The 10,698-nt window shown below is 48.8% G+C and overlaps 1 pseudogene across 1 annotated transcript in view; it reads left to right on the top strand.

Moving 5' to 3' along the window:
• Positions 1-10,046, top strand: part of LOC311101030 — a 39,591-nt pseudogene extending 29,545 nt beyond the window's left edge. Inside the window, exon 14 of the transcript XR_014615746.1 lies at positions 8,467-10,046. The product of XR_014615746.1 is annotated as an uncharacterized misc_RNA (transcript). The remainder of the gene's footprint in view (positions 1-8,466) is intronic.
• The last annotated feature ends 652 nt before the right edge of the window (positions 10,047-10,698 follow it).

Below are 10,698 nucleotides of genomic sequence, written 5' to 3'. Positions count from 1 at the left end.
ATCAACCCTCCTCTGTCCCTCTGCAATATCAACCCTCCTCTGTCCCTCTGCAATATCAACCCTCCTCTGTCCCTCTGCAATATCAACCCTCCTCTGTCCCTCTGCAATATCAACCCTCCTCTGTCCCTCTGCAATATCAACCCTCCTCTGTCCCTCTGCAATATCAACCCTCCTCTGTCCCTCTGCAATATCAACCCTCCTCTGTCCCTCTGCAATATCAACCCTCCTCTGTCCCTCTGCAATATCAACCCTCCTCTGTCCCTCTGCAATATCAACCCTCCTCTGTCCCTCTGCAATATCAACCCTCCCTCTGCAATATCAACCCTCCCTCTGCAATATCAACCCTCCTCTGTCCCTCTGCAATATCAACCCTCCTCTGTCCCTCTGCAATATCAACCCTCCTCTGTCCCTCTGCAATATCAACCCTCCCTCTGTCCCTCTGCAATATCAACCCTGCTCTGTCCCTCTGCAATACCAACCCCCCTCTGTCCCTCTGCAATATCAACCCTCCTCTGTCCCTCTGCAATATCAACCCTCCTCTGTCCCTCTGCAATATCAACACTCCTCTGTCCCTCTGCAATATCAACCCTCCTCTGCAATATCATCCCTCCTCTGTCCCTCTGCAATATCAACCCTCCTCTGTCCCTCTGCAATATCAACCCTCCTCTGTCCCTCTGCAATATCAACCCTCCTCTGTCCCTCTGCAATATCAACCCTCCTCTGTCCCTCTGCAATATCAACCCTCCTCTGTCCCTCTGCAATATCAACACTCCTCTGTCCCTCTGCAATATCAACCCTCCTCTGTCCCTCTGCAATATCAACCCTCCTCTGTCCCTCTGCAATATCAACCCTCCTCTGTCCCTCTGCAATATCAACCCTCCTCTGTCCCTCTGCAATATCAACACTCCTCTGTCCCTCTGCAATATCAACCCTCCTCTGTCCCTCTGCAATATCAACCCTCCTCTGTCCCTCTGCAATATCAACCCTCCTCTGTCCCTCTGCAATATCAACCCTCCTCTGTCCCTCTGCAATATCAACACTCCTCTGTCCCTCTGCAATATCAAACCTCCTCTGCAATATAATCCCTCCTCTGTCCCTCTGCAATATCAACCCTCCTCTGTCCCTCTGCAATATCAACCCTCCTCTGTCCCTCTGCAATATCAACCCTCCTCTGCAATACCAACCCCCCTCTGTCCCTCTGCAATATCAACCCTCCTCTGTCCCTCTGCAATATCAACACTCCTCTGTCCCTCTGCAATATCAACCCTCCTCTGCAATATCATCCCTCCTCTGTCCCTCTGCAATATCAACCCTCCTCTGTACCTCTGCAATATCAACCCTCCTCTGTCCCTCTGCAATATCAACCCTCCTCTGTCCCTCTGCAATATCAACCCTCCTCTGTCCCTCTGCAATATCAACACTCCTCTGTCCCTCTGCAATATCAACCCTCCTCTGTCCCTCTGCAATATCAACCCTCCTCTGTCCCTCTGCAATATCAACCCTCCTCTGTCCCTCTGCAATATCAACACTCCTCTGTCCCTCTGCAATATCAACACTCCTCTGTCCCTCTGCAATATCAACCCTCCTCTGTCCCTCTGCAATATCAACCCTCCTCTGTCCCTCTGCAATATCAACACTCCTCTGTCCCTCTGCAATATCAACCCTCCTCTGTCCCTCTGCAATATCAACACTCCTCTGTCCCTCTGCAATATCAAACCTCCTCTGCAATATAATCCCTCCTCTGTCCCTCTGCAATATCAACCCTCCTCTGTCCCTCTGCAATATCAACCCTCCTCTGTCCCTCTGCAATATCAACCCTCCTCTGCAATATCAACCCTCCTCTGTCCCTCTGCAATATCAACCCTCCTCTGTCCTCTGCAATATCAACCCTCCTCTGTCCCTCTGCAATATCAACCCTCCTCTGTCCCTCTGCAATATCAACCCTCCTCTGTCCCTCTGCAATATCAACCCTCCTCTGTCCCTCTGCAATATCAACCCTCCTCTGTCCTCTGCAATATCAACCCTCCTCTGTCCCTCTGCAATATCAACCCTCCTCTGCAATATCAACCCTCCTCTGTCCTCTGCAATATCAACCCTCCTCTGTCCCTCTGCAATATCAACCCTCCTCTGTCCCTCTGCAATATCAACCCTCCTCTGTCCCTCTGCAATATCAACCCTCCTCTGTCCCTCTGCAATATCAACACTCCTCTGTCCCTCTGCAATATCAACCCTCCTCTGTCCCTCTGCAATATCAACCCTCCTCTGTCCCTCTGCAATATCAACACTCCTCTGTCCCTCTGCAATATCAACACTCCTCTGTCCCTCTGCAATATCAACCCTCCTCTGTCCCTCTGCAATATCAACCCTCCTCTGCAATATCAACCCTCCTCTGTCCCTCTGCAATATCAACCCTCCTCTGTCCTCTGCAATATCAACCCTCCTCTGTCCCTCTGCAATATCAACCCTCCTCTGTCCCTCTGCAATATCAACCCTCCTCTGTCCCTCTGCAATATCAACCCTCCTCTGTCCCTCTGCAATATCAACCCTCCTCTGTCCTCTGCAATATCAACCCTCCTCTGTCCCTCTGCAATATCAACCCTCCTCTGCAATATCAACCCTCCTCTGTCCCTCTGCAATATCAACCCTCCTCTGTCCCTCTGCAATATCAACCCTCCTCTGTCCTCTGCAATATCAACCCTCCTCTGTCCCTCTGCAATATCAACCCTCCTCTGCAATATCAACCCTCCTCTGTCCCTCTGCAATATCAACCCTCCTCTGTCCCTCTGCAATATCAACCCTCCTCTGTCCCTCTGCAATATCAACCCTCCTCTGCAATATCAACCCTCCTCTGTCCCTCTGCAATATCAACCCTCCTCTGTCCTCTGCAATATCAACCCTCCTCTGTCCCTCTGCAATATCAACCCTCCTCTGTCCCTCTGCAATATCAACCCTCCTCTGTCCCTCTGCAATATCAACCCTCATCTGTCCCTCTGCAATATCAACCCTCCTCTGTCCCTCTGCAATATCAACACTCCTCTGCAATATCAACACTCCTCTGCAATATCAACCCTCCTCTGTCCCTCTGCAATATCAACCCTCCTCTGTCCTCTGCAATATCAACCCTCCTCTGTCCCTCTGCAATATCAACCCTCCTCTGTCCCTCTGCAATATCAACCCTCCTCTGTCCCTCTGCAATATCAACCCTCCTCTGTCCCTCTGCAATATCAACCCTCTGTCCCTCTGCAATATCAACACTCCTCTGTCCCTCTGCAATATCAACCCTCCTCTGTCCCTCTGCAATATCAACCCTCCCTCTGTCCCTCTGCAATATAAACCCTGCTCTGTCCCTCTGCAATATCAACCCTCCTCTGTCCCTCTGCAATATCAACCCTCCTCTGTCCCTCTGCAATATCAACCCTCCTCTGTCCCTCTGCAATATCAACCCTCCTCTGTCCCTCTGCAATATCAACCCTCCCTCTGTCCCTCTGCAATATCAACCCTGCTCTGTCCCTCTGCAATACCAACCCCCCTCTGTCCCTCTGCAATATCAACCCTCCTCTGTCCCTCTGCAATATCAACCCTCCTCTGTCCCTCTGCAATATCAACCCCCCTCTGTAATATCAACCCTCCTCTGTCCCTCTGCAATATCAACCCTCCTCTGTCCCTCTGCAATATCAACCCTCCTCTGTCCCTCTGCAATATCAACCCTCCTCTGTCCCTCTGCAATATCAACCCCCCTCTGTCCCTCTGCAATATCAACACTCCTCTGTCCCTCTGCAATATCAACCCTCCTCTGTCCCTCTGCAATATCAACCCTCCTCTGTCCCTCTGCAATATCAACACTCCTCTGTCCCTCTGCAATATCAACCCTCCTCTGCAATATCAACCCTCCTCTGTCCCTCTGCAATATCAACCCTCCTCTGTCCCTCTGCAATATCAACCCTCCTCTGTCCCTCTGCAATATCAACCCTCCTCTGTCCCTCTGCAATATCAACCCTCCTCTGTCCCTCTGCAATATCAATCCTCCTCTGTCCCTCTGCAATATCAACCCTCCTCTGTCCCTCTGCAATATCAACCCTCCTCTGTCCCTCTGCAATATCAACCCTCCTCTGTCCCTCTGCAATATCGTCCCTCTGCAATACCAACCCTCCTCTGTCCCTCTGCAATACCAACCCTCCTCTGTCCCTCTGCAATATCGTCCCTCTGCAATATCAACACTCCTCTGTCCCTCTGCAATATCAACCCTCCCTCTGCAATATCAACCCTCCTCTGTCCCTCTGCAATATCAACACTCCTCTGTCCCTCTGCAATATCAACCCTCCCTCTGCAATATCAACCCTCCTCTGTCCCTCTGCAATACCAACCCTGCTCTGTCCCTCTGCAATACCAACCCTCCTCTGTCCCTCTGCAATATCAACCCTCCTCTGTCCCTCTGCAATATCAACCCTCCCTCTGCAATATCAACCCTCCTCTGTCCCTCTGCAATATCAACCCTGCTCTGTCCCTCTGCAATATCAACACTCCTCTGTCCCTCTGCAATATCAACCCTGCTCTGTCCCTCTGCAATATCAACCCTGCTCTGTCCCTCTGCAATATCAACCCTGCTCTGTCCCTCTGCAATATCAACCCTGCTCTGTCCCTCTGCAATATCAACCCTGCTCTGTCCCTCTGCAATATCAACCCTCCCTCTGCAATATCAACCCTCCTCTGTCCCTCTGCAATACCAACCCTCCTCTGTCCCTCTGCAATACCAACCCTCCTCTGTCCCTCTGCAATACCAACCCTCCTCTGTCCCTCTGCAATACCAACCCTCCCTCTGCAATATCAACCCCCCTCTGTCCCTCTGCAATATCAACCCTCCTCTGTCCCTCTGCAATATCAACCCTCCTCTGTCCCTCTGCAATATCAACCCTCCTCTGTCCCTCTGCAATACCAACCCTCCTCTGTCCCTCTGCAATATCAACCCTGCTCTGTCCCTCTGCAATATCAACCCTCCTCTGTCCCTCTGCAATATCAACCCTCCTCTGTCCCTCTGCAATATCAACCCTCCTCTATCCCTCTGCAATATCAACCCTCCTCTGTCCCTCTGCAATATCAACCCTCCTCTGTCCCTCTGCAATATCAACCCTCCTCTGTCCCTCTGCAATATCAACCCTCCTCTGTCCCTCTGCAATATCAACCCTCCTCTGTCCCTCTGCAATATCAACCCTCCTCTGTCCCTCTGCAATATCAACCCTCCTCTGTCCCTCTGCAATATCAACCCTCCTCTGTCCCTCTGCAATATCAACCCTCCTCTGTCCCTCTGCAATATCAACCCTCCTCTGTCCCTCTGCAATATCAACCCTCCTCTGTCCCTCTGCAATATCAACCCTCCCTCTGCAATATCAACCCTCCCTCTGCAATATCAACCCTCCCTCTGCAATATCAACCCTCCCTCTGCAATATCAACCCTCCTCTGTCCCTCTGCAATATCAACCCTCCCTCTGTCCCTCTGCAATATCAACCCTGCTCTGTCCCTCTGCAATACCAACCCCCCTCTGTCCCTCTGCAATATCAACCCTCCTCTGTCCCTCTGCAATATCAACCCTCCTCTGTCCCTCTGCAATATCAACACTCCTCTGTCCCTCTGCAATATCAACCCTCCTCTGCAATATCATCCCTCCTCTGTCCCTCTGCAATATCAACCCTCCTCTGTCCCTCTGCAATATCAACCCTCCTCTGTCCCTCTGCAATATCAACCCTCCTCTGTCCCTCTGCAATATCAACCCTCCTCTGTCCCTCTGCAATATCAACACTCCTCTGTCCCTCTGCAATATCAACCCTCCTCTGTCCCTCTGCAATATCAACCCTCCTCTGTCCCTCTGCAATATCAACCCTCCTCTGTCCCTCTGCAATATCAACACTCCTCTGTCCCTCTGCAATATCAACACTCCTCTGTCCCTCTGCAATATCAACCCTCCTCTGTCCCTCTGCAATATCAACCCTCCTCTGTCCCTCTGCAATATCAACACTCCTCTGTCCCTCTGCAATATCAACCCTCCTCTGTCCCTCTGCAATATCAACACTCCTCTGTCCCTCTGCAATATCAAACCTCCTCTGCAATATCATCCCTCCTCTGTCCCTCTGCAATATCAACCCTCCTCTGTCCCTCTGCAATATCAACCCTCCTCTGTCCCTCTGCAATATCAACCCTCCTCTGCAATATCAACCCTCCTCTGTCCCTCTGCAATATCAACCCTCTGTCCTCTGCAATATCAACCCTCCTCTGTCCCTCTGCAATATCAACCCTCCTCTGTCCCTCTGCAATATCAACCCTCCTCTGTCCCTCTGCAATATCAACCCTCCTCTGTCCTCTGCAATATCAACCCTCTGTCCCTCTGCAATATCAACCCTCCTCTGCAATATCAACCCTCCTCTGTCCCTCTGCAATATCAACCCTCCTCTGTCCCTCTGCAATATCAACCCTCCTCTGCAATATCAACCCTCCTCTGTCCCTCTGCAATATCAACCCTCCTCTGTCCTCTGCAATATCAACCCTCCTCTGTCCCTCTGCAATATCAACCCTCCTCTGTCCCTCTGCAATATCAACCCTCCTCTGTCCCTCTGCAATATCAACCCTCCTCTGTCCCTCTGCAATATCAACCCTCCTCTGTCCCTCTGCAATATCAACCCTCCTCTGCAATATCAACCCTCCTCTGCAATATCAACCCTCCTCTGTCCCTCTGCAATATCAACCCTCCTCTGTCCTCTGCAATATCAACCCTCCTCTGTCCCTCTGCAATATCAACCCTCCTCTGTCCCTCTGCAATATCAACCCTCCTCTGTCCCTCTGCAATATCAACCCTCCTCTGTCCCTCTGCAATATCAACCCTCCTCTGTCCCTCTGCAATATCAACACTCCTCTGTCCCTCTGCAATATCAACCCTCCTCTGTCCCTCTGCAATATCAACCCTCCCTCTGTCCCTCTGCAATATCAACCCTGCTCTGTCCCTCTGCAATATCAACCCTCCTCTGTCCCGCTGCAATATCAACCCTCTGTCCCTCTGCAATATCAACCCTCCTCTGTCCCTCTGCAATATCAACCCTCCTCTGTCCCTCTGCAATATCAACCCTCCCTCTGTCCCTCTGCAATATCAACCCTGCTCTGTCCCTCTGCAATACCAACCCCCCTCTGTCCCTCTGCAATATCAACCCTCCTCTGTCCCTCTGCAATATCAACCCTCCTCTGTCCCTCTGCAATATCAACCCCCCTCTGTCCCTCTGCAATATCAACCCTCCTCTGTCCCTCTGCAATATCAACCCTCCTCTGTCCCTCTGCAATATCAACCCCCCTCTGTCCCTCTGCAATATCAACCCTCCTCTGTCCCTCTGCAATATCAACCCCCCTCTGTCCCTCTGCAATATCAACACTCCTCTGTCCCTCTGCAATATCAACCCTCCTCTGTCCCTCTGCAATATCAACCCTCCTCTGTCCCTCTGCAATATCAACACTCCTCTGTCCCTCTGCAATATCAACCCTCCTCTGCAATATCAACCCTCCTCTGTCCCTCTGCAATATCAACCCTCCTCTGTCCCTCTGCAATATCAACCCTCCTCTGTCCCTCTGCAATATCAATCCTCCTCTGTCCCTCTGCAATATCAACCCTCCTCTGTCCCTCTGCAATATCAATCCTCCTCTGTCCCTCTGCAATATCAACCCTCCTCTGTCCCTCTGCAATATCAAAACTCCTCTGTCCCTCTGCAATATCAACCCTCCTCTGTCCCTCTGCAATATCAACACTCCTCTGTCCCTCTGCAATATCAACCCTCCTCTGTCCCTCTGCAATATCAACACTCGCTTGATTCAGTTGGAACCCCTGGCCCGGAGGAACCCCTGGAACAGAGGAACCCCTTACAAGATGAGAAGCAGTTTTATTTAGCTGCCGCGACCTTTGGTTGTTTGAACGACGGTCCTTTGATCGATCTGCTCTAAAGTGTTATATTAAGGGAGAGAATCACTGAACGTGGTTGAAACATATGTCCTCGTTTCATGGGGTACGTCTAGAAAGTTTGTGTTGCTTGAGCCGATGCAACGACGACCCAACCGGGGACACCGTTCTGTGAGTCAGTCAGAAACCTGTCAGTCAAGACAAGCTTATGAATATTATCTCCCTTTCAGCCTTACTGAGAGTTAGAGAATTAGCATTTTATATTTTATCATTTTACACAGGACATGGGATGACAGTGCAGGACCTTTAAACATTCATATATTGACATTATTGGACAACAGTCAGAAGAAGCGTTGCACATTCACACCTTTAGCTTGCGCTAATTTCCAGGTCTTGATGCTAACATTTCTGGTGCTCTTTTCTAAGTATCCTAAGTAAAAGCGCTACAATATGAATCGACTAGCGTGTTCATCCAGGGCTGTGTTCATGTCATTATGGGCTAGACATGTTTTGACGATCTCTCTGCTCTCCTCCTCAGCGCGGGGCGGATGGAGACTGGGGCCAGAGGGCCAATGACGTGCTCCGCTTCACCAAGGGGAAGTCCTTCCGCCATGAGAAGACGAAGAAGAAGAGGGGCAGTTACTGTGGAGGAGCCATCTCCCAGTCCGTCAACTCCATCAAGTTCGACAGCGACTGAGAACCTCGTCATCGTACATCACCACCCTTCCTCTTCCTCTTCCTCTCGCCTGACACCCCCCCCCCCCCCGATTGAGCTGAACATCATCAACTGAACTACCTACAGCTGAGTTGGCAGACGGCCACACTGACACAGCTGGCTTCCTAGTGATTTTAGTTCAACCTTTTAAAGGCAGATTTTTATGGTGTGGAATTGGACACGAGCGTTGTTGAAATGGCACCCTATTCGCTATGTAGTGCACTACTTTTGATCTGATCTAAAGTAGTGCACTACATAGGAAATAGTGTGCTATTTAGGACGCAGGCAGATGGCTAAGGCTGCAGGGGAGGTGTCTGACTGTCTCTGTGCCTTATCGTGGTACAGATTACAAAGGGTTAATGTCCTAAGGCTGCATTTACAACATATAGCCACCAGGTGGCGGTAGTAAGGCACCAATTATGTTAAATATACATTTAAAAAGTGTAAACTGTTCTCAGATTTCTTGCTTTGTTTTTCTCTTGGCCATTAATCTTGTTGCTTGTTGTAATATTGTTAGCCTGTATCTCCCCCCTTCTGCCGAATGTCTATCAGTAGCAAAATTGAAATTCTGTTTGGATTGTCAGACACATTGCGGGGGAAAGGGTGTTTTGATTTTGTGCGGTCAGGAAAAGGACTGAATGAATTTTAGTATGGATCATGCAGGTTTGTTGTTTATCTGGGGGTTGAATGAAAACATGTATTACTTTCCCGTTGGTATGAGTAGTATGACGTGAATCTCATGGTTGCCGTCCCCTACCAGATCTCACAACACCTGGAGAAGAATTCAACCACTGCAGCGTAGAACGCGTCCATTCCTTTTATTCTGCAGTCTCATGTAGGTCCATCACGGTTTAGATTAGAAGGTTTTATTTAAGTATTTTAACCGTTTTTAAGCCTGGGAGCATCAGGGATCATCCAACTGTCATTACAACCTATAGTCTTGAAGTAACTGCCTGGGTCGTGTTCAGTTTCTCAGAACAAAACACTTGGAAACAGGAAAACAAACAGCTATTGGACAAGTTCAGGTAGTACCAACCCTTTTCACTCAGTTTTAAAACATTTTCTTCCGTTGTTTGCCTACTGAACAGGATCTTGTTTGCATCTGAAATGGCACCCTATTCCCTGTATACTACTGGTCAAAAGTAGTGCACTATACAGGGAATTAGGGCGCCATTTCAGACGCAATATTCCTACTGACGTTAGACTGGCCCCCGTTGGTCTGGTGGTTCGTCATTGGCTGCTGAGGTACTTCTCTTGGCCCAGCAGCTTGATTGACAGCCAGAACAGCCAACCCCAAGTTTTAATTTTGTGAATTTTTAATTTCCTATTTCTACTCAAATGTAACCCCTTTACTTTCTTATTGAGTCTTATTGTTACTGGAATAAAATACTTTGTTGCGTCCCAATAATCTCCTTCCTCCCTGCCCATTTTTAAAAGCAGTGTAGCAGTCATTTCCTTTGACTTAGTTTGACATTTGAAGGAGAGGAGAGAGAGAGAGCAACTCTTGGAGGACAATGGAATTAAATAAAACAAGCTTATTTGTTGTTAAAAATACAACCAGCATGTAAATAACTCAGAGAGATGCAGAATCTCTTCTCTACTTCAGTCATGCACCTTGGTTGGAGAGCGAGGTGGCGAACCCTTTGCACAATTACCTTTTGACCAGGACCCAGGTACGCAACCCATAACTTTTTCTTTTTTTTACCATAAATCAAATCAAAGTTGATTGGTCGCATGCAGATGTTATAGCCAGTGCAGCGAAATGCTTGTGTTCCTAACTGCAGTAGAATGTCAGATTGATCAAATTATCAAACAAAATAGAATCAAGAAATATAACAAATTCCAAATGTATAATCCAAATAGATATTAGATGAGCTTTTTAGAGAAGCACATTACTTTCTGAATGCACTAAGATTTTTTTCCACATTTTGTTACGTTACAGCCTTATTCTAAAATGTATTAAATTGTTTTTGTTCCTCATCAATCTACACACACCATAATGACAAAGCGAAAACAGGTTTAGAAATGTTTTCACATTTTATTAAAAATACAAAA

Source organism: Coregonus lavaretus, assembly GCF_964263955.1.
Source record: "Coregonus lavaretus genome assembly, chromosome: 25".
In the NCBI taxonomy this organism is placed as follows: Eukaryota; Metazoa; Chordata; class Actinopteri; order Salmoniformes; family Salmonidae; genus Coregonus; species Coregonus lavaretus.
This window is presented reverse-complemented; position numbering and strand designations above follow the sequence as displayed.